This window comes from Cimex lectularius, unplaced genomic scaffold (assembly GCF_000648675.2).
Source record: "Cimex lectularius strain Harlan isolate CLEC.00 unplaced genomic scaffold, Clec_2.1 scaffold156, whole genome shotgun sequence".
Classification (NCBI taxonomy): domain Eukaryota; kingdom Metazoa; phylum Arthropoda; class Insecta; order Hemiptera; family Cimicidae; genus Cimex; species Cimex lectularius.
This window is the reverse complement of record NW_019392760.1, coordinates 180,223-205,281: the sequence shown is the minus strand read 5'-3', so window position 1 is coordinate 205,281 and position 25,059 is coordinate 180,223. Positions and strand designations below refer to the sequence as shown.

The window sequence follows — 25,059 nt, the reverse complement described above, 5'->3', positions numbered from 1 at the left end:
ATCTAAAATGTTTTAGCATTGTGTAAATTCATTTTTTTATCTAATTTTTTTAGCATTGTATAAATTCATTTTTTTTATCTAAATTTTTTGATCATTGTATAAATTCATTTTTTTCACATCCTACATGCATTTGTAAAATTTAAACAATGTATATAAATCCCAGGCTCTGAAGATGTCTCATTAAAGATCGAAACATTGGCATGCTAAAGAAAATGTTTTTCTAAAACCTACGTCACACCAGACCGCATCTCACGATCTCCGAATAATCATTGACTAACGGTCACTAAACACCACACATTTTAATTTTAACAACAAATTAATTAAAACAGTAAACATGAAAACTAATCCGTGACGTAGTATTTTTGTCCTTTTTTCCTCTTTAATCCAATCTATATTCTGTTTAATTATAAAAAATTACCACCTCAAACTCGAGTTTTGCAATATTATTATAAGTATGACTAGTCAAGGGCACTGGTAAGAGGATATTGAGAGTCTTCCGACGAACCCAAAATGCCAATGGATGGCCTGAATATGGTACATTTAGTGACTTTTTAAATTTTTTTATTATTATTTTGTGATCGTGTTTGTGTTATAGCTAATCGTAATTCTATTTCTCTTTACTTATTGGTACTGTTTTCAGTCTGCTTGTCGTATATTTTAGTGCTGTCATGTTGTGTCGGTGTGGTGATTTGAATCGGCTTTTATAGTGATCTCAGTCCAGTTGTGGTTTGCTATTAGTTTTAGTGATTTTTAAGTCCAGATTTATACAAAATAATACAAATTTATACTGTTATCGTTTTCCAGTCTGTTAGAGTTCAAGTATGTTTTAAGTTCATAACATACGTAGTTGAAATTCTATTAAAAAATGCTGTTAATAACGTCTAGTGTAGCGAGTTTGTCATCAACGTATCTTTATAAGTTTGTAATGTATTTTCAAATTCGGGAAAATATTTCTCGTCAGGCTTAAGTCGGGCTTACCATTCCTAGTGTATCTTTCGATGTGTATATTTGTTGTTGAAGTTAAAGTAGTTTTTTTAAATTAATTTATTTATTTTTATTTATTTTTTTCTTATTTTTTTTATGTGTGGTGATTAGTGACCGTTAATCGATATTTATTTAGAAATCGTGAGATGCGGTCTGGTGTGATGTAGGTTTCAGAAAAACATTTTCTTTATCGTGCCAACGTTTCGATCTTTATTGAGATCATCTACAGGGCCTGGGATTTACAAACATTGTTTACATATAACAAGTAAATTTTGGATGTGAAAAAGTGAATTTATACAATGAAAAATATATTTTTTTTTATATATTCAATCAGTAGTTTTTTTCTGTCTTCGTTTGTAGTATGTTTGACAGTTGTTCGTATTTGTTGTCAATGGTATTATGTAGTGTAATTCCACAATCAGAATTCAATGTTAATACTAACAAATTTATAATGTCATTAACTATATTTTCTGTTTTACTTGAAATTTACAACCAAAGAATTAACTGCAGCGTGCAAATATAATAATAATTGAAAAATAATTAACGTGTAAAAATTAAAATGTACAGTCTTGAGCGGAGAAGGACTCAGTATTGAAAAATATGGTTGTCTTTTTTCTGGATAATGTAAAACACGGGGTGGGGGGAGGAAAGAACAGATAGTTTAATAATTTACTTTCTATGTTCAGTTAAAAATGAAATAGCGACTTTTAATAAATAAAAATTCCATCCAAACAGAAATTGGGCGTCTTCCTTCGCTAAATATTTCCAGTTTTATTCCCTTTCCACCATGTATTTTATTGACCTATTCGTTTAAAAGATCTAAAAGAATGTCGAAGAATATTTGCATAGAATTACGTTCCTAAATTAAAATTTATTAGTTTCTATTTGGAACATCGGGTCCCTGTTGGGAATTCATTGGATTTTTCGGTCACACAACGATTTCCATTGAGCTTGTAAAATTTATGGGGTGAAAGTAAATCTACGAGAATGAAGGGCCAAATATCCTATGGGAAGGCCATCAGAATTCCTTGGTAGCGATTTATGATCCAATTGTGAAATTGCTTCGCTCGTTCTGAGCAGAGAGCTCGAACCGATTACTCATCCAATCCAACGCCATTGCAAATCTCGTAAACACAAACACACAGAGGAAAAATGATAATTGTTGGGAATGTTTAACTGGAGGAAACGACTACGCTTCAAGTTCTCTGGGACTTGGCAAACTTACTCCGACATGTTTGCAAACTGGTCCGCATGTCCACCGGAAAGAGTCCCATAACTCAGCAACAGAATCTGTCCTTGTTCCAGTTTCCTGCCACTGCTGTTTCTATTCGCATTTCAAAGAAAACCCTAAAACGTCTACTTAGAGGGCTTCCTTCCCTCAACTCGGATGTTAAAAGACTGACCTCTAGCCAGGTTCCAGCCCTCTTTATCTAATTTTTTTCCACCCCAATTTGAAAGAATTTTTAAAGCCTTGTTTTCTAAATTACTTCATGACGTTTTTACATCAATCTTAATTTTGGAGTAATTAATTTAGCGTGAAGAGCGTAATGCTTTTTGCTAATTGCTATAGTTTTCTCATTCCTGGTCGGTTTACTCGTTCCGTAAAAGTTTCTTCATTTACATCTGAATGTGGTCAAATCAACAGTTAACTGTTGATCCAACTGGCCGTCAATTGAGACAATGTACAATTAATATTTTCACGTTGGCACAAAACCTTGTTGTATGGAACATCGACGAGGCAACTCTCTGCCCGTTGCTTTGTTGCGACGTGTTATAAATTCGTTGTTAAGAAAACGTTAACGTTAAGAAAAAAGGGAAGAGAAAAGAAAGATTTAGACATGTGACAGATGTATAGAGAAATACATAAATTTGTTGATAGATAGAATTGTACAGATGTCTACTATAAAAATCTTATAAGAAAAACATGGATAAAAAAAGACACAGAAGGAAAAATAAGAAGCATATTGGAATAGCTCAAAAGATAACTCAAACGGGAGATTGGGTGTTTCAGTCAGAGAAAAAGAGAAAGACATAAAGTTATGAAAGAGAGAGAGAGAGAGAGAGAGAGAGAGAGAGAGAGAGAGAGAGAGAGAGAGAGAGAATAAAAGTGAGAGAAGGAGAAATGCAGAAGTACAAATAAAAATAAAGAATAAAAATGCAAATCAATGTATAGCTACATAAATAAATAAGTAGAGAGTGAGAGTGAAATATAGTAAAAAATAATAGCGAAGAAAGCATGTGTATGTGATGTATGTGAGAGAGAAAATCTGGAAATGAAAAATAAACAGTGTTAGATCCTATATTACATTGATTTGCTATTTAATCTTGTTATTCCCAGATATCCATTAATCAAGAATAATTAATTAATTCCCTGTGGCTGGTCACAACCCCGGCTGAGAAAGGAGGTGGGTTGGAACTGCAACCAAGGTATGTCGATGATTGAGTTTTGGGTGAGATCATTGGTCGAGGAGAAAAAACGCTACAAAATACCAAATTTAAGGCATTTGGCAGGATATTTAGTAAAATTTCAGACTTTTCACTCTACTTTGGCTGATTTTCCACTCCTCTTCAAAATATTTGCAGTAGAAGGGAAAATAAAGTGGTTTCGATCTAACGCAATAGAACAGCAACTCGGCTATTTAAAAAAAATCATAGCTCCAGTTCTATTGAACCGATTTTAATAACACAGTGCTCTTTTTTCTCGCCGAAACATCTAGTTTCAATGACAAAATGGGGATTTTAATTTAAAATTAAGAATTTGAATTTGACTTATACTTTTTCCCTATCTAGAACCGCAAATATATCTTTTATATGTATGTATAAAAGAAGAAGATAACTAGATAACTAGGAAGACAGTGTAGATGTAGATAGATAGATAGGATACAGAGAATGAATGCAGTTTTATTTACAGTCGCACATTTTGGTCAAATACTCACCAGTCTAAATTCAACAACATATTGCATATTTTGTGCGTGTGAATTAAGAATAAAAAGATAAATGTGTAGATAGTAAGATATATAAATAGGGAGATAAAGAGGGAGACGCAGACAGACAGATAGATAATTAAATAGATAAACAGATAGATAGATATAGAGATCGATAGATAGATAGAAAAAGAGTGAGGGTGAAAAAGGGAGAGAAGGAGATAGAAAGGAGATAGAGAAAATGAAAAGTTTTAAGTTTAAAGTTTTATTTATAAAAAGATATTTTCTAATTTTACTAGTAAAATACTGCAGTAATAAATGAAGATTCATTATTAGAATTTAGAACTAGACTATATGACTATGTTATCATTTTAAAATTTGAGTTCCTCAGACAAAAAGTGATTGGTAAAAAATGAATTGTCTTTTCCACATTTTCCACGTTTATTTCACGGCAGACGCGTTTCGGACAAATGTAAACTATCTTCAGTGATTAAATAACTAAAATAATTATAATAGTTTGTACTAATTTTGTTATTTAATCGCTGAAGATGGTTTATGTTAGACCGAAACGCATCTGACGAAATAAGGGCCTATTGTGGAAAAAAACAATTTATACCTTACCATTCGACTTATTATGGAGTTCCATAAAATTAGGGTGGACACTATCAAAAAACTTCAGATAAATCATAAACTTGGATTATTACAATGACTTTTATTGAATAATAACTGAAAATTGAAATTTGTACGGTTACTGTAAAGAAATTGGCAAACGTATATGATTAAATTAAACTATTAAACTATTTAATTCAGTAATATATGAATATTTTTATAGGATTGGTCAGAATATCGACACAAATTATTATAGACCATAAGTTTGAGTAAAACTTTCGGTTTTATTTATTAATTAAAAACCCGAGATTTTTTATCAGTATAAATTAAAACTTTTTTCTTCAACCTCGCAGTACATTAAATGAAGTAGGTACTTTAAAAAATAAATTGAGGCTCTTTGAAGGTTTTAAGCCACACCGTTGTTCGCTTTATACACAAGAGTTTTTGTATGTCGCATACAAAGCATACTTTGCCGCGCATTTTAAGGGTGGCCGTTGAAAATTCTGTGGTAGGTAAATAGCGGAATTTTATAATCATTATCTAATCTGTAGAAAGTGGCGAGTTAAGATAAGAAAAACCGTGGTTAAAAAAGTGACTAAAAGATATGTTTATTTGACAAATATTTAAACTGTCATCAATTTAAAATTGTTTTAAGACATTTTGCTTCATTTTTGTTCCAAAAAGTGTGATAAAAAAGTTACAACCATGATGATAATAATTAATACCCAGGGAGAATATTTCTTGGGGCTGCGTGCTGAAGAACCTGTAGTTTGGTCGATTAAAATAATTTTGGTTCTCGTATCCTCCTCTCTGGCAGAGACTTTTGAGTTTCTCGCTGTCTTAGGGTAGGAGTGATTTAGAACTTGTCAACTGAAGATGACAAGAACCAACAACACCAACCAGAAGGTATGAAAAAACTCCTTGAACGGAAACAACAAACTGCAAATTATTTTCTCATTTCTCTTTTGCTATATTCATTTCTTCTTTGATAAACACGCATCCCTTTATCTGAACAATATCAACGAAAAGAAATTGTTTCACACATCAGATCATAAACATGGCATGTGTCATTCAGTAGTGTGATGGTATTTCATAGGGTTTGTCATCAAACAAATGAAATCATGATTCAAAGCATCATGTGCTCTTGCGTCCAAATAGAACTAAATATAAATAATTTTATATACAAAAGGTTCGTTTTGTTAAAGAGAATAAAAGTGCAAGAAAATAGGAAATTGCAAAATAGACGAAAGCCATCATAATAAAAGTCAACCCATTCCAAATTGAAGCATGAAACGAGTTTGTGTAGTTCGATATTACTGTCTGTCGTAAACATGCAACCCTTTTGAGGAAAAATATGAAGCCGTTAAATACATAGCTACGTGGTCGTTCTATTTTATTTCAATTTTCTCCAAAATTGTCAAAGGAGAAGGAAGCGAGACAGTGCGCATACTCTTGCGAGCTGGTGTACCAGACGGCCGGCCATTGTCCGGCACGCAGGCACCGTACTGGCAAAGTGGAGGATCTGGAGCGTTTTGGCAAATTGTCGACTCACCGTTAACCATAGTTGAGAGGTTTTACCCAACACTGTATATCCCCTCGGAGCTCTAGCAGGCAACTAGACATATAAATACAGGGAATTAGGAAGTGGGAAAGGCAGGGGCCTAATTTAGATAATATCTCGGTAGTGGGGGGTCATGGAATCTCGCGTGCACACGGACCCTCCTAACACAGTACACAAATCCGAACTTGAGCTTAACCCGTGTGTGATATTCTGGGCAGGACGGCTTGGTAGGCTATAAGAAACGCGGTCGGAGAGGTCGCTCCGGTCTCAGGCGCAATTCGACCCCGACTGAAAAAACGGCAAACAGGCTGTTAATAAAGGGGCGGAGAAGAATGCAACGATTTTCCAAACGGGTTTCGTGAGAAAATCCCCCTCGGCTTCTCACTCGCGTGGCCAGAAACCGCCCCCGAACTTTCGCCGACCCCCGCCCCGGGGCTATTAAAATGAAATGTGAAAGGTCAACTCTGAGAAATAATCCGACAGGCAAAGAAAACTTTCGAACAACTACCGGCTCAGAGACAATGCTCTACTAACGAACTACTATGTACTACCGTCATTTCACGATCCACCGTCCCCTCTTTAATCGTTTCTGCATTATGGTAAAGCGGAAGTCTCAATTAAAAACAGATTTTAAATCTTCCGTTCCAACTTGGAAGGATTATGAATTTAGTGAATTCAAGCAACGAATGTTGAAACTTAAACAGTAAACGACAATAACGCAACACATCCAGGTGTATACTGTTTACATATTCTTGACGCCTTGAAATAAACGGAACTAATCTCATACGTACCACATAATGTACGTAATACTATATGCTCCATTTTATGTATCGAATCATACAGATTTACATACCCTTTCATTCAAGATGAAATTATGTTCCCGTTTCCGTAAATTGCATAAAAACCTCTCAACTGTCGTAAATCAGCACATCAGAAACCTCGCATCCCGACGAATCCAACCCTCTCCACCGACTGAAGAAATAATGGCGCGAGATCTCCTAGGAAGGGATGGTGTTGATAGTGAAGATGATAATGACACAAGTATCAATTAAACAGGCAATATTTTAGTAACATTGGAGTAATAGCAATGGGTGTTTTCTCCACTCTTGGTTTTAATTTTATATATTTTACCTTATCATTTGGGGAGGCGTGCGAGCAACAAAGAGACCGAAAATTGGCCATGGAAACTCCAATTATCAATTGGCCATGAACGTTTTTGCGGTATACTAAACTGCCCAAAGTAGATCCGTCAGTTAACAGTTGAAGAATAAATCTTCGGCGGTCATGCGAAAGACGAGGCCCAGTGCACCAGATCCTGTCTGCATAGACTGGGAAGGGTGTATGGCCATCTGTACCACGGGGTAACTAAACATTCCAAATTCAGCCCTAGTTACACTGGGAATGGATTCGTGGTGGTACGTGGTGACATCCCTGGCGGGAACTTAGACAGAGGCTGTCTTCTATTTGTGACATTCGTGAAGCTTGCGTATGGCCAACGTAAAACCCCCCCGGCCTCACGAGAGACGGTGGACCGGACGACAGCGTATATGCGTTGAGGACGCGATGATTATGTTGAATAGTCCCTCGAATGCGTGAGTAAGCGAACGGAAACGGGTAGTGAATCGGTTTCTCTGACTCGAGTATGCTTTGCATTGTTGTGCGTATGACCGGCGTGGTACCCTTGGGGAAGCGAAGGTCGGACCACATAGGTTGAGCCTATGGCGTCCCTCGAATGCGCATAGCAGGTGTAGGCTGAGCTCGACAGGAGGTTTTACCGTAGGCGGTGCTCATCTAGGGGGTGGTGTGCAATTCCACTTAAAACAAAACCGCGGACGGGGCGGATCCGGTAGTTTCTGCGCTATGGGAAGCCGCAATAGTCTGGGAGATAGAGTCGCCTTCTCTATCTAGGGAGTGCGCGGGAGAACAGGCTGATGTATTTCGGCTTGTAAGCCCTTTGCGCGCGGCATACGACCCGATGCACAATGAGGACCAATCGGAGTGGACAAGCGGAGAGCGAGGTTGTTCTTGGTCCTTAAGGGCTGGGACGCCTCTACACCAATGCTGCGGCGGTACTCTTCCGTCGTATGCGGAGGTGCGTCAGCTCTCATCTTGAGAATCAAAACGTCCGATAAGGCCGAATATCTGACGCTAAAGATCCTCTAGTATGTGAGTACTACGAGTACTCGGGAACGACATGTCATGCGAAAAAGTTCATCAATGTACCATTGTAGAAACAAATGGCAGAACTCCTAAACTTGGACGTGATATCAATAGAACAATAGCTGGACCCTGCAAACTCCAAAGCCATATGTATAAACTCTGGAGCCGCAGAAACAAGCCTGGGCAGTTATTGGAAAAGGGAAGAGGAAAGCGTATGTAGGCTGAGCGTCCTATTTCCAGCGGAAGAAAATCCGGGGTCTGAAGGATACAGACGGGAGTCTTAAGCAAGTTTCGGTACTTGAAAGAAAAGGGAGGTCTATATAGATGCACAATAGACCAATAATGATCGCGGTGCATAGATCATAATGAAGCTCATTTTAACCTTTAACTCTTTAGCATTAAAAAATTATTCTTATTGGTCAGACACAATTCTGCAGAAATTTTTCTCTGCCCGATCCAAATTGGAGCTCCTCAAGGTGGTGTGCTTGTCCTCCTTTGTTACTTAATCACTTTATTTCAAACCACTCGGGCACAATGCTGTCGATATATGACGATGATAAAATCATTCTCGAACCAAAAGAAGACCCAACATCTCTGATTATTTATTTAACACCTGCCTGTCAAAAGATAAACTATCAAATTTGCTCTTGCTCGCTCATAACATTTTTCTTAATGTCCTTCATCATAAAAATAATTATTTAAAATAGTTGCGAAAGAAAAGGGTTTTTTCCAGTTTGGCAGTTCCTGATTGCCCTAGTCCCATTTATATTTAGTCTGTCTGTCACACGTGCTAGGTCGTTTTAGAAACGTCAGTATTTGGTCCGTCATGTAAAGTATTTTTACTAATAACAATAAAATAAGGTACAATAAGCCAGAAGGCTGCAGTGCCTAGGGAATACAAACCCCGCTTCCTAGTACCCTTTCCAATAATAATAATAATAATAGGAGAGATCACTTGACTATAAAACTTGAAACAAGCAAGAATTTCCGCTCCGGGTGATAGTGGTGTGTTCTGGTAGCTAGGACGTGTTTTCGTCAGTATAGTGTTTTTTTGATGTTTTTGGTGAGGTGAGATCAATTGGCCAAGTATTTTGTAGATTAGACAAGTCTGCTGGGTGTTAGTTTGTAGCTCGGGTTTCCTATTTGGAAGTGTGGGGATTGATTCTCCCTAGAAACCATTTTTCAGGGTTGGGAAAGATTTATACATTTATTTTTCTCTTTTTTCCTTTATCGTCACCTGTTTTTTCAATTTTTCAAAATTATCTACAATCATTTGAAAGGCCCTTTCGGCCCAGTGAGCCGAGAAGGTTTTAGAAATCGATTGCCTCTTCCAAATAGGACTCCCTCCAGTGTTATTGTAAATTTCACGTTTATTTATCCACTACCACCGACCATGTTTTTATTTTTGCTTAAGATGATTATAAGGATAAAAACTTCAACTGGAGGTTGACGGAATTTTTTGAACGGAATTTGTTCCTTATAGAAACTAGTGTACTGTGCTATTCAACATAAAAAATAAGGAGTGGAACGTTTTCTAAAGGCCAAAATTTAGATTTGTGTCGGTATTCTTATTTTATCAGTACCTAAAATCTGCCTATCATTCAAATAATATTTTTAATTATTTGTTAGGTTAGTTTCATCTTGAACATTGAGTTTCTGTAAGCATTCCAGATCTTCAATAAGTTCCAGAAAAGATCGATCGATTTCAATTATATTTCCACCAAAGAGGTGATATTTATAAGCTAAAGTTTATCCTGTTATCAATTTTTTAAATTCTATGCCGGTGCGCCCAACACAATAAAACTTTCTCGTAATTTTTTTTTTCATCAGCGATAATTTTTTTCTTGTAATGGCAACCAAGATTGGAGTTGGAATGATCGTGTATCTCGGAAGTGCATATTGTTAAAGTAAACGGACTAAGGGCGCTCCCTTGATGGAAATCTGTCATGATAAACTGCTACAAGATGATAATTTTATTCCATGTCAGAACCTGTCTGTCAAGTATGATTAATAACACGTTGATGGAAGGCGGATGTTCTTGAGTTTCCCCAGCAAACCTGAGAGGCCCGATCGACCAAGATGATTAATCAATGCTGATTTTCATGACAAATGAAAGTAACAACAGTTTAAAAAAATTGTAAAATATAATACATAAATGCCCTTTGAAATCTATTTTAGTAACAGTAGTATTAACAATTCCTGAATGAAATTGCGTCGATATGTCTTAAAAATTAAAACTGCATACAAAAATCTGGTTTTATAATACATAAAAAACTGTATTGTTTTCCATGTATAAATGATAAAATAATAAACTCATAAACAGTCGTAGTATATTTAAAATATGTCTTTATCGCAAACATTTATTAACAATACATATCAGGAGCAATAATAAAATAAAAGTGTACTTAAAAAGTGCATAGATTTTTGTTTTGATTCATCTCATCAGGACTAGATGGTAACTAGGAGTGTAATAATCGAACTTCTTGGTGATAATAATAAAAAAAACCTTTTCTAATTTAAATCTTATATTTTTGTCAATATATTACCATCATCAGAACTGCCCTACTTTAAACTAATAACATAAATTAGAGGCGTCGGGGGCCGCAACGGTTTAGGCATTGACACGGCGCTCCACTGTAAGATAAAGGTCCCGGGTTCGAATCCAGAGGCCCTGCATTCGAACCCTACATACTTAAGAATGGGATTTTTTTAGATAACAACGGCACCCCAAGGGTTGATATAACCTCTGCGGTTGCGAACCTTCGTAAAAAAAACTAATTACTTATTAGCATTTATAAAAATTTCGACAGCGATGCATGAAATTTGGTTGCAAACACTAAAGAGTTTGTCAGAAGGCCTACCAGTTGTTATTATATCCTAAACTATGTTGACTTAATAATTAAAGCAATAAACTGGTTTATAAATTAAATAATAAGCTATTATATAAAACAACCTAAGTGATTTTTATTGTTTGGAGAGAGATTTAGGTTGTTCTAGGGGTCGTGAAATTTTTAAAAATATTTGTACCATTAATTTGAGTTTTCCTACTACAGAAGTTGTTTTTTCAAGCTCGTCATAGAAATAATGCATAGATGTAAACAAGTCTGCTTTTGAATATTTTATTTGTTTTGATTGATTTTATAAAAGTTTACCAAAACATCATTATGGAGCCAAGTAGGCTTGTTTTTGAAGGAGGCATACCTACTCAACCCCTAAAAACACCGATATAACTCGAAATCTAATTACTTCATTGTTATGGACAAGTACGACTTGAAGAGTTAGTTTGTTTTTATGGTTTTTCCGAGATATATCAGTTTATTCGTACTCGTTAAGGTTGCAGTAGACACCACCCACTTAAAACACCTATGAAATTCGAAACCTAAATAGTTCATAAGTTTTAATAATTTATTAAATGAAGTAATAAGTAATTAATGAAATGATAAAACACTACTTGCCATGAATGTAAGAATTTTGTTGTGTGCAGCGAGATTTCGGTTATTCTCAATTCTTTCAATTAATTAATCTTTATGTGAGGTATTGGTTGAAATGAAAAATTTAGTGTCAAGAGCGGGATTCGAAGTCGAAATCGCTACAGCTCCAGTGGTAGAGCAGCGGCGTATTTAGCCGAAGGTCGTGGGTTCGAATGCCGCTCGTGACACTAATTTTTTTCATTTCAACCAATACCTTACATATAGATTAGTTAATTGAAAGACGTTATTTGGTCAATCGGACCACGAACTCTAATGGATTTAATATGTAAAATGAAATATATCTTCAATCAAGCTTTCCGTGGCCTTTTCATTTGTCGCTGAGAATAGAATCCTGATTTCACGACATTAGAAAAATGGCGAAAAGGATGGAAAATTCGAGAGGTGAGGTTGAAGTGGGAAGTTGGTGTCCGAGTGGATCGAAGTCAAGACAGCTCAAGTGGTAGAGCAGCGACGGTTTAGCCGAGGGTCGTCGGTTCGAATCCCGCTCGTGACATTAACTTGTTCATTTTCAAAACTTACTTTTTCAGGTCGTGAAATCTTAAATAATCAGAAAAAGTGAAATAATTCCGAAACTGTTTTGATTCGGACCATAGTTAATTAGGACTTTTTGGTTCCATTTTGAATGTAGAATCTACGGGCAAAGTTTGTAACACGAGTTGCCGAACACCCTGTATAATAGATTATGCTTTACGTCCTATTTTAAATATGTAACTAAATAATATTGGAAGTACAAAATAAACGAATCAATTAATTTTGATTAATTTTATCATTAATATATTACAATTAATTAAGGTTTTTAGTCGAGATAAAAAAGTCAATGGCACGAACGGGATTCGAACCCATGATCTTCGGCTTGATACGCCGCTGCTCTACCACTTGAGCTATCGTGAACTCGATCCACTCGGACACCAACTTCCCATCTCACCCCCACCTTTTAATTAATTGAAAGAAGTTATTTGGTCAATCGGACCAAGAAATATAATGGGTTATTCTAAATGTTGTGATTTAAAATATATGACATACAAATAGCTTTTTAGTTGTGGAAGTCCGATTTTATGGTTTTTGTAAGGCATATCAGTTTAGTTGAAATCTTTTTGTTAAAATCTACTGTACATACATTGGTGACGTAGAAATCTCACATACTACGCACGCACTTAAAAAACCTATGAATCCGAAATCTAATTAGTTCATTGTTGTAGACAAGTCCTTACTGAATTTTTTTAAATGGTTTTCTAAGAGTTATTAGTTTGGTTAAATTAGATTTTTTTGTAGTATACATCGTATATATCTTTTCACCCTCTTCTGTATTACTCGAAATTTAATTAAGTCAATATTGTAAATCCTCATTGAAGTGATATTTTTCTAAGATTTATCAGTTTACAAAAGTAATATTAGTATGCTTGTTTATGATGTAGAAGTATTACATGTAACCCGCTTAAAAGACCGACATTACTCGTTAAAAAAGTAGTTCATTGTTGTAGACAAATCCATTTTAAATATGTTATTTTTTTATGGTTTTTGTAAGGGATGTAATTTTAATGGAACGAATTAAGCTAGCACGTTTATTTGGTATGAAACCGTTCATCGTAGATCGCTTAATTACGCACTTATAACACCTACGTAACTGAAAATTTAATTAGTTCATTGTTGTAGACAGCCTCTAATTATGTAAGTATAAGGTTACATAAACTAAGTAAAAAGTCTTAATTATGTTGTTTTTGATGTAGATGGATTACATGCGTACTCACCCACTTAAAACCCCATAGAAAAATATTCCATTATTGTAGGGTAGTCGTTATTGACGATTTTATTTATTTTAAAAATAGATTTAAAAATAATTACTTAACGAAAGCGGTCAGAATTAGTAATGAAATTACTTGAAACAATTTTCAGATAGAGAACCGTCAGAAAAATCTCAAAATTCCACGCTCGATATATTTCAACAAACATAGGATTGATGTTGGGTATAAATAGAACTGTAAGCTCATAACAACGTACCTCACTATCGTCGAAACACTTGACGCAATTTTAATCCTTAAGACGATTTATTTTGTTTCGCTTAATAAATTGTATCCAGAAAAACCACTCTCGACGTCAATAATATCATTCCGAGGTTAAATAGGAACTAAACTCTGTCTAAGCTTTCCTCCCAATGGTATTTCTTTTATCTAAGGCCATTAATATAAATTAAACAAAAAGGAATGCACTGGTCGCGTGATATTTGACGAGTACGAGGTCATTCTTTTGTATTTTATGCGCCGTCAGGCTTGAAATAGTGTTTAGTTGAATTTAGCGAATTAAATTAAAAGGTTTTTTAAAATATAATTTTATATAAATTTTACAAGATGAAATAAATCGGATGTTTAATGTGCAGAGTTGCTTATTATTTTTTACAAATACAAAACCAGCATCTGATATATATATATTTTACTTCATTTATTTGTATCTACAACTGTACATGTATTATATACAACCAGCAGAATGGATTTCAGATTATGTGTTTGGCATTATGGCGTTATAGAGAAAGCTACCCATTGGCAGCCGCTCTGGATTAATGAAATGATATTAATCATTTAAGAGGTCTCTTATCCATATTCTTTTCAGACGTTTACGTGGTAATTGTGGGAAATGGAGTAATCGTATTTGTGTGTTGGTGTTATTTTGTAATTTACTATGAAAACGACTATTATGTTTTGATGGATGAAAAAACTGTTGGGATTTGAAGATCTCTGTGAAGTGTATTATTGCTTACATAAAAAGGGGTAGAAACAATTAGTCTCAAAATTTTGGATTGAAAACTTTGTAATCTTTGAATATTGGAATACTTCGCCGATCCATATACTTGGCACCCGTACATCCAAATAGGCTTGAGTAGGTATGTGTATGTCGAAAGTTTTGATTTTAATGGTAATTTTGATTGTCGGTTGAGTAGGTAATAAAGAATTTTAAATCGTTTGTTTAGTGTCTGTTTTTTTAATTGTGTGTGTGGATTCAAAGTTAGTCTTCTATCAAATGTAAGTCCTAAATAGTTAACTTTGTCGGATTGAGGAACAGGTTCATTGTATAAGTATATGCTAGGACAAGTCTCACGACGGAGTGTAAAGGTGATATATAAAACTTTTTTTAAATTTAAATATATTTTTAAATAATCGTTATGAAAGGTATTGGTTGAGATAAAAAAGTCAGTGTCACGAGCGGGATTCGAACCCACGAACTTCGGCTAAATACACCGCCGCTCTACCACTTGAGCACGTATTTCGATCCACTCGGACGCCATATTCCCACTTCAACCTCACCTCTGGAATTTTCCCACCTTTTTGCCATTTTTCAAATGTCGTGAAATCTATTCGATTCTCGGCGACAAATGAAATGGCCACGGAGAGCTTTCGTGAAGATATATTTCAGTTTCATTATTAAATCCATTACAGTTCGAGGGAACATTCGAAAGATCTAATTGATTTAAATGACAACAAAAGTAATTTGTCGTTTGTTTTATAACATATATTTTTATCGTTTCCTTGTCTTTTACGAGTATATTTTTGTTTGTTCCAACATTGGTTGCACTATGTTGTGTATTTTACTGTCAAATAAAATTTCTGTTGTTTCGTAGTAAACGATTCTATGAGTCGGTTAAGTTCTATTGTACTTATTTTCGACTACTGCTTTGTCGATGATGAAGTACTTTTATTTGAGACGTACGCTAAAGTCCGTTACGATAATTTCTGACTGAAGTATAAATTTGTTAATAATTCCATGCAGTTATAAAAAAAAATATTGTATCAACCTTACTACAGTTTTAATTAGGCAGTGTACTTTTCACAGGATGAGGCAAAAAGCGAGAAAGAGTGTATATTGAAAAATTGGGTTAAATGATCAGAAACAACGTTTCGTAATAATATAAAACACCCAAACTTTTATTGCACACTAGTATAAATCTCAAAATCGAAATATTTTCTATCAAAGAAACAACTGTTATCAAAGTTATACCTTACTTTTTCCAACTTATGTAATAAATCTTTTGTTTTGTTTTGTTTCTAACAGCAGATTGTAAATCATGGTCCATTGAACTACAACAAAAACCACCTGTTGATTCAAAGAATTTTTTTATCTCGCACATTCTTTACTGGTTTAAAGTTAGATATAATCTTTTTGTCTGTCTGTGCCAGTGATTTTCTGGCAGCCACTTTATTTACGGCAGTTTCTTCGACTTTCACTTTGTTCTAATGGAATTCCAATTTGACAACGAAAAAAACTGTCAGTTGTGGTGTAGAGGAATAAATCAACATTCATTTATATCGGCAGCTATTCTACTCTTTTTCATTTTAATTTTTTTATAAAACTTAATGGTGAAATATTTTCTTATATAATCATTATTTATAGAAAATTTAGGCGTATTTGACACGCTAACGGTCCTGGGTTCAAATCCCGGCACAGTCCATGTCTTTTTAATTGAAAATTGTTAGGAAGAAGTATTGTAAAATGGTTTGATCCCTAGTCCGCGACAAGTTCAACGAGTAGTACTCTAAAGCCCATTCCTCATCTTCCCACCCTGACAATCTTCCATATTGCCTAAGAAAACAGTGGCTTTATAACCTCCTAACACAACCCTAAACAAATAAACCAACAATCCTAAATACTCTCCCAACGTCTGACAAGTTACTGCAGTACCTTTAAGTTGAAGTGGGAAGTTGGTGTCCGAGTGGATCGAAGCCACGATAGTTCAAGAGATAGAGCATCGGCGTGATTAGCCAAAGGTCGTGGGTTCGAATCCCACTCGTCGCACTAACTTTTTGATCTTAATCAATACCTTACGTAAAAAGAATAATTAATTGAAAGAAGTAATTTGGTCAATTAGACTACCAAACATAATGGATTGTTTTATATATTTTTCAAATGTCATGTACTCTATTTGATTCTCGGCGACAAATGAATTGGCCACGGAGAGCTTTCGTGAATTTATACTTCATTTTACTTATTAAATTCATTAGATTTCGTGGTCCGATTGACCAAATAACTTCTTTCAATTAATTAATCATTATGTAAGGTATTGGTTGAGATAAAAAGCCAGTGTAACGAGCAGGCATCATATATCATGAAAAATGGCAAAAAGGAGGGAAAATTCGAGAGATGAGGTTTAGATGGGAAATTGGTGTCCGAGAGCGGATCGAAGTCACGATAGCTCAAGTGGTAGAGCAGCGGCGTGTTTAGCCAAAGGTCGTGGGTTCGAATCCCGCTTGTGACACTGACTTTTTATCTCAACCAATACCTCTCATAAATATTAATTATGACATATTTTATTACACCTCTTCCTAACATTTTAGAAAGTTTCATATCATGTATGATTTTCTCTCAGTGTTAGTTTTTTGCTATTTTTCTCTAAAATTCCTCTCACTTTCTTTCTCGCTGGCATTTTTTGTATGTACATCCTTCTGTTTGTATAACGGTTTCTCTCCTTAATCATCTCTTTCTTACTTTTTCTCTCTCTACTTTTCTCTGCACGCTTCTCACCAGTTTTCTTGAACTAATACGCTTTCGTTAATATTTAAAATATTTTTAGTTGTTGGCTTTTTCTTTGTTACATATGTACTGTGAGTTTTCCATAATTTCCGTTATTATTTTCAACCACTTTCGTTGCATTATTGTTATTAAGATTGTTATGTAATTTGTCTGTATTGAATGTTTATTTTTCATTTTTTCAACGTCTTCTATTTTCAAGTATTTCCTATTCATTTAATTGTTGTTATTGTTAGTACATTAACTGTATGTTATTTATTTCTCCGTTCATTTTCATAATACTGCTTCACTTTTGAAAGAAGTTGACTTGAAGTTTACTTGAAGAATTGAAAGAAGTTATTTGGTCAATCGGACCACGAAATATAATGGCTTTATTTTATTGTTCACTACCATCACATTTTTTTAATGAAAGCTACCTACAATGGGGTGATATCAGCCTCCAATGCACTGTGAGGGCCGATGGGGTACTAGATAATCGGCTATCAGCCGTCTCACTTACTCTATTTATTCACTTACTCATTCATACAACAAAAAAACATACATATAATATTTACATATTAAATATCGGGAATAATTCATTTTCCCTTAAAAACCGGAACAGGTGACTTAGCAACCTTCCCTCATGCCCAATGCACCTTTCTATATCGGGTGCCATGCCTACTCGTTCCCTATAAGGGAACATGGCCTAGCTCTCCTCAGTTAACTGAGTGATACATTGAGCGACTTTTCTCTGTCCTTCTTTGCTAACTTCGGAAAACTTTCATAAGAATAAAAACACATTATTTTAAAATGAACTTGTCATTTTAAATTTATGAGAAGGACTTTTTTCGTAATATAAAAGGTCAGGAAATTCATACATATATGCCGTACTGTGTAGCTGGGTTATATAAAATTTAATTATTTAAAAGTTCCGTAATTCTGGTCCTAATAGTTAAAACCCAAAAAAATCCTATATTGCACATGTTTACATAAGTACAGTTAAATGTTGAATAAAAAGGGTTAAAAACGATTATCTAGGAGTTGATATTATTCAAATACAGTCATTATAGAATTATGCTCCCCCGGTGGGTAGTTCAAGGCAAGTTTATATTAGCATAATTCCCAGTTGTTTTTCCAAGCCCGGTTCGGTCCGATCCTCTCATACCCAACCCGTCGAAAAAAGAGAAAAAAAAAACGCTCGATATTTTTTTTTAATTCAGCTGGAATTGAAATCGCTGACGTCGTCATGCAATTGTAGAAATCGGTCGAGTTTATTCGCCTGGGTATTGATATCTACCACTTGAATCGGTTTTTAATTTCTGACATGAGCTGCAATGCAAATTGTGTTTCGGTGCTTAAAAAACAAGGTGTATCGAAAAAGATTAATTTCTCAGTTTAGTGATTTGGTTGGTCATTGTACCTACATTTGGACGTTATGTGGCAAATAAATCGGGAAAATTACACTTGATCATGAAAAAAGTTTTTGCCTCTCAATAAATCAACGTTTAAAAAACTAATGGTAATCTTTTAATTATAGTGTATTCTGGTGTCATTATCTCATCATTTATAACAGCAAAATAAATTTTTTTTGTGATACTTTCACGTCTACTTTTTCTTTTTCAGTTTACTGTCTTTAGAAAGTAAACAACCAATAGAAATGAAAAATAGTGGAGTGAGTATGAACGATAGTTTTTTGAAACGATAGTTCCTACTTACAGTTAGTTGTTATCAAAGATTCCGATTTCAAGCTCTTAACTCATCATCAGTTGAAGAAGTTGGAGTATTATTTTTCATCAGGTTGTTCCTATTCTAGTTTTTAAGAATCTTTGTATTATACTTATTTATCATTAACAAGTACTTAGTCTCTCGACCTGAACTGTAAGAGTGAACCCCCCGGACAAAGGCGTCGTTCCAATGAGAAGCTGGTTTTTAACGCGGCTCAATTATCGACATCCGAAAAGCGAGGATTATAACACAATTAAATATTACATTAATAAATACTGTAAGAATAAAAAATAAAAATTAAAATAATACCTTAATAATAGTAAATTAATGATAAAATTAATCAAAATTAAATTAATTGATTCGATGATTTTGTACTTCTAATATTATTTAGTTACATATTTAAAATAGGAGGTAAAGCATAATCTATTATACTGGGTGTTCGGCAACTCGTGTTACAAACTTTGCCCGTAGATTCTACATTCAAAATGGAACCAAAAAGTCCTAATTAACTATGGTCCGAACTCCGAATCACAACAGTTTCGGAGTTATTTCACTTTTTCTGATTATTTAAGATTTCACGACCTTGCTTCAAATACACAATGATAACTCCGTTGATACCATTCATCGCTAAGCTAAATTTCCAATAAAGTATTAACATTACTAAATTTGTAAACTTTCGTTAAATAAATGTTTTATTAGCGAGAACTCTGATAAAAAAATCTTCAAAGTTGGAAAAATTACTATGGTGATTCTAAACTAATATTTCCAAACCTAGAGACCAGCAAATTTCAGAAAACGTACTCCATTTAATATCCTTTTTAGTGGCGCAAATGCTTTTTTAATTACTTTTGTCAAAGAAGAAGAAATTGACTAGGAAAGAAAAAATGGTGTAGTGGTGGCTGATGGTGTAGTAAGGTGGAAAATTAAAAAAAAAGTAGGGAAATTTTGAATGAATTTTTTCGTTTGACTTCATTTATTTATATCTATAACTGTACATGTATTATATACAACCAGCAGATGGAATAATTTGTGTTTATTGCAATTTATTAATTTTTTTTTAAATTTGGGTTCGAAACCGAAATAGTGCAAGTGTTTACTTATTTATCAACACGACTGCAACTTTGATTAATGAATTATTGTATTATTATTATTTTCTGGAATAAAATAGTTTTTAGATTCAAAAGGTTTTTAGTTATCTATGTTTACTTATCGAGTCGTGGGTTCGAATCCCGCTCGTGACACAAACGTTTTCATTTCACCTAACTTCAATTTTTTTTTCATTTCAGTTCATTAGTTTTAATAATTTATTAAATGAAATAATAAGTAATTAATGAAATGATAAAACACTAATTGCCATGAATGTAAGAATTTTGTTGTTAAGGCGAGATTTCGGTTATTCTAAATTCGTTCAATTCATTAATCTTTATGTGAGGTATTGATTGAAATGAAAAATTTAGTGTCACGAGCGGGATTCGAAGTCGAAATCACTATAGCTCCTGTGGTAAAGCAGTGGCGTATTTAGCCGAAGGTCGTGGGTTCGAATTCCGCACGTGACACTGATTTTTTCATTTCAACCAATACCTTAGATAAAAATTAATTAATTTAAAAAAGTTATTTGGTCAATCGGAACACGAAATATAATGGATTTAATAAGTAAAAAGAAGTATATCGTCACTAAAGCCCTCCGAGGCCTATATCCGCCTATACCTTTTGTCGCCGAAAATCAAATAAATTACTCGACATTTGAAAAATGACAAAAAGTAGGGAAAATTCGAGAGGTGAGGGTGATGTGGGAAGTTGGTGTCCGAATGGATCGAAGTCACGAAGCTCAAGTGGTAGAGCAGCAGCGTATTTAGCCGAAGGTGGTCGGTTCGAATTCCGCTCGTGACACTAACTTTTGTAATTTCAACTAATAACTTACCTAAAGATTAATTAATTGAAGGAAGTCATCTGGCCAATCGGACCACGAAATATAATGGGTTATTCTAATCGTTGTGACTTAAAAGATGTGACATACAAATGATGTGAGCTTTTTAGTTGTAGAAATCCAATTTTATGGTTTTTGTAAGGCATATGAATTAAGATGAAATATTTTAGTTTAAATCTATTGCACGTTCGTTGATGACGTAAAAATCGCACATACGACCGACGCAATTAAAGCACCTATGAAACCTAATTAGTTCTAATTAATTTTTTTTAAATGTGGGGTTGAAAACGAGATAGTGCAAGTGTTCACTTGTTTATCAACACGATTGCAACTTGATTAAAGAATTATTCTATTATTATTCTCTGGAATAAAAGTGAGACTCAAAACGAAAGAGAAAGAGAAAGAGAGAGAGAGCGAGAGAGAGAGAGAGAGAGATTGTGAGAGAGAGAGAGGGAGAGAGAGAGAGTGAGAGAGTGAGAGAGAGAGAGAGGGAGAGAGAGAGAGAGAGCGAGAGAGAAACTAACTCAACGAAACCAAATTCCCGTAAATAACCTTCACCTTTTGCACGTAACACTGCTCATTTAATCTAATCTAACTTGCTCACTCAGCAAGCAAAGTCATCTACTATTGCGAACTTTACATCGTCAAAAGAATTACTTCGAATCCTCACACACACTGACTTATTACGTGACAAAGATCAGAACTCTCATTTCAAATTAAAAGTCCATTTAAATATCATTACTACAATAAACCATAACGTAAGTATTTGAACTGTTGGTTCCAGCGAATCAAGTCAGTGGAATTCAAAAATCCTTCGAAGCACAGCCTTCTTATCCGACTATACTATCCACATAAACAGATCAATCAATTTGTCCTCGAAAATGCGAGAAGTTGTAATAGGTGCGCGTAATACCTTGAACTCACATTTCAACCCATACGACCTTTTATTCCGAACCCGTCTTCAAAATGTCCAAACATGGTTGAAGCCAATGTACTAGTCCTCCATAGTAAGAAATGTGAATAGTTTTACTAGGTGTTAATAGTTTTTAATAGAAGTGAAAGTAATGGGTTATTAGTAGATTAAAGGACTTGCCTGCAAAGGACGTTTTGTATGAAAGACTACCAAGCAAAAAAAGTTCTTTTTTATTGTCGAAAATAAATAGCAAGCAATGTAAGTCCTTCTAAATTAGAAAAAAAGGAACAATCTTAAGCATAAAACGAATGTACCCACACAGATTCTCAGTAAAGACGAAGAGGAATTACAGGAAAGTAGCGCAATTAAGTATGATTAACTTGATTTCTCGAGTTCTTCGAATAGCCTAGTATAATGCCCATATTTACGCTCGTTCTAGCAAAGATTATTTTAAGATTTCTAGTAAACACAAACGTAAACATTTTAAATATATACAAACACATCAAGAAGTGGAGGAAATTGGCAAATTTGTTTATCTGAAAACCGTTAACTATGGTTTTTTCTCTATGTATTTTATGTACTGTAATAAAAAAGTTCTTGAGAAATGATTTGAATCTTATTTTTCAACCGTTTTTCTATTTAAAAATTACTTTTCTTTATATACGAATAGATTATTTCAATTTTCCTCCTGGCTGTATACTATTTTTGGTACGTGCGCCTGGAAAGACGTGAGCCAGTTTGTCCTTATCGGTCCGGCCAGCATCCTTGGCTTAGTGTGACTCTTGTAATCTAATGGGACCGCGGTCATAATCAGGAATTATATCGCCCTCACCACTGAAATGACCCCCTGGGGCTTCTTTAAAGGGCCGTAATGCGACTACACCCAGTATATCACTCTCATTAGCCCGGAGGCCTGGCCAAATTCGATACTCTGTCGTGTGAAGGCTGGAAGCGATATTTCTTGTTAGTTAATTATTATTAGTGGAGCGATAATTTACGACTTTTTAAAATAGGCACTTATCTTGTTGATTCAACATATTTATTTACGAATTCTTTTGTTTTCACCGTATCGTTCGTGTCACCGAATCTCGTTTCAAAATAAATGGATTCGGAAATTTTAGTTTATAAAATCCACTAATAGAGAAATTCCATAATTATGATTTTTTTATATATAAGAACTATTATTACATTCAAATTTATATAGAAACGGCGCAAAGAATTAGCTAAACTCTCATAAACGTTAGGTCGTGATGGTTTAGTATCATTACACGCCGTAAAATGTGAAGTCTGATTCTGTGATAGCAAGATTTTGTTGTGGCTGAAAGTGTGTTGTGTGGGAGGGTGAGAGAGAGAAAGAGAGAGCGAGAGAGAGAAAGTGAGAGAGGAGAGAATAATTATTTAAAAAAATAATAATGTAAGAAAATACAATCATAGAACATCCTATAATTTAAAAAAAATTCTACTAATGTAGGAAAGATGAAGATAAAGAGGTAGCATTGTAATTATGCTCAAATATAAATCCACTATATAAAAAAATAATAATAGTAGCATTACCAATTTCAATGAAGAGGGAAGGAGTTGTATGACGAAAGAAAAAATGAAGCAGTATTTGAAGAAAATGAACGGAGAAATAAAAAAGAGACAGAGAATGTACTAACAATAAAAAAATTAAATGAATATGAAATACTAGAAAATACTAGACGTTGAAAAAATGAAAAATGAACATTCAATGTAGCAAGTTACATAATAATTTTTGAGGGAGAGAGAGAGAGGAGAGAGATTGCGGGAGAGGTTGAGAGAGAGAGGAGAGAGATTGCGGGAGAGGTTGAGAGAGGAGAGAATAACTATTTAAAAAATATAATCATTGAAAATCCTATAATTAAAAAAAGTATTTTCTCCTTATGTAGGAGAGATGAAGATAAAGAGGTAGCACTGTAATTATGTGTAGTGATTAGTGACCGTTAATCGAGTTTTATTTAGAAATCGTGAGATGCGATCTGGTGTAATGTTGGTTTCAGAAAAACATTTCCTTTATCGTGCCAACGTTTCGATCTTTATTGAGATCATCTTCAGGGCCTGGGATTTACAAACATTGTTTACATATAACAATTACAAAATCCAACGTATATAAACACAAAATAGCAAAATCTCACTGGCACTCTCGACACGACACGCAAGAATGACACAACTACACAGCAGACAAACACTTTGAGTGAGTAGAAATACTTTGATTGAATATATAAAAAAAATATATTTTGCATTGTATAAATTCACTTTCCACATCGAAAATGTAATTGTTATATGTAAACAATGTTTGTAAATCCCAGGCCCTGAAGATGATCTTAATAAATATCGAAACGTTGGGACGATAAAGAAAATTTCAATGAAGAGGGAAGGAGTTGTATGACGAAAGAAAAAATGAAGCTGTATTATGAAAATGAACGGAAAAATAAATAACAGACAGAGAATACACTAACAATAACAAAAATGAAATGAATAGGACATAATAGAAAATAGAAGGCGATGAAACATAAACATTCAATGTTGAAAGTTACATAATAATTTTAATAGAAATAATAAAATGAAAGAGATTGGAAAAAAAAATAAGGGGAGTTACGGAAAACGTACAGTAGGTAAGTAACAAAGAAAAAGCTAACAACTAAAAACATTTCAAATAATAACGAAAGCATTGGATTTATTTCAAGAAAACTCTCAATGGGGAGAAGAGTACAGAGAAAAGTAAGAGATAGAAAGAAATTTCCAATTTCAATTGAGAGGGAAGTAGTTGAACGACAAATGAAAAGATGAAGCGGTTTTATGAAAATGAACGGGGAAATAAATACCAGACAGAGAATGTACTAACAAAATTCAGTGAATATGAAATCTAAAAAATAGAAGACGTTAAAAAAATGAAAAATAAACATTCAATGTAGCAAGTTACATAGCAATTTTAAAAAGAGAGAGAGAAAGAGGGTGAGAGGAAGAGTTAGGGAGAAAGAGAGGGTGTAAGAGACAGACAGCCGGTCATGCAGAGAGAGAGAGAGAGAGAGAGAGAGAGAGAGAGAGAGAGAGAGAGAGAGAGAGAGAGAGAGAGAGAGCGATGTTGACTAAGTTCTCCGGAACTTGGATCGAGAATGGCCGTTTTTCGACTCGTCTTCACAGACGGGTCTAAGAGCGGCGATGGTGTGGCATGTGTGCTTGTATTGCGAGGGTATGTCCTGTGAACATAATCCTTCCCCGCACTTCAGACTTTACACGGCGGAATTGTAAGC

The 25,059-nt window shown here is 34.4% G+C and overlaps 1 protein-coding gene across 8 annotated transcripts in view; it reads right to left on the bottom strand.

The window, feature by feature from the left end:
• Nucleotides 1–25,059, bottom strand: part of LOC106669848 (transient receptor potential-gamma protein) — a 239,892-nt gene that overhangs the window by 188,625 nt on the left and 26,208 nt on the right. The window contains exon 1 of one of the 8 annotated variants that reach the window (XM_024227380.1): nt 6,070–6,455. The exons of the other annotated variants lie outside the window; for them this stretch is intronic. The gene's annotated coding sequence lies outside the window, so the exon portion shown is untranslated. Of the gene's footprint in view, nt 1–6,069; nt 6,456–25,059 lie in introns of those variants that run through there. 8 annotated transcript variants of the gene reach the window in all.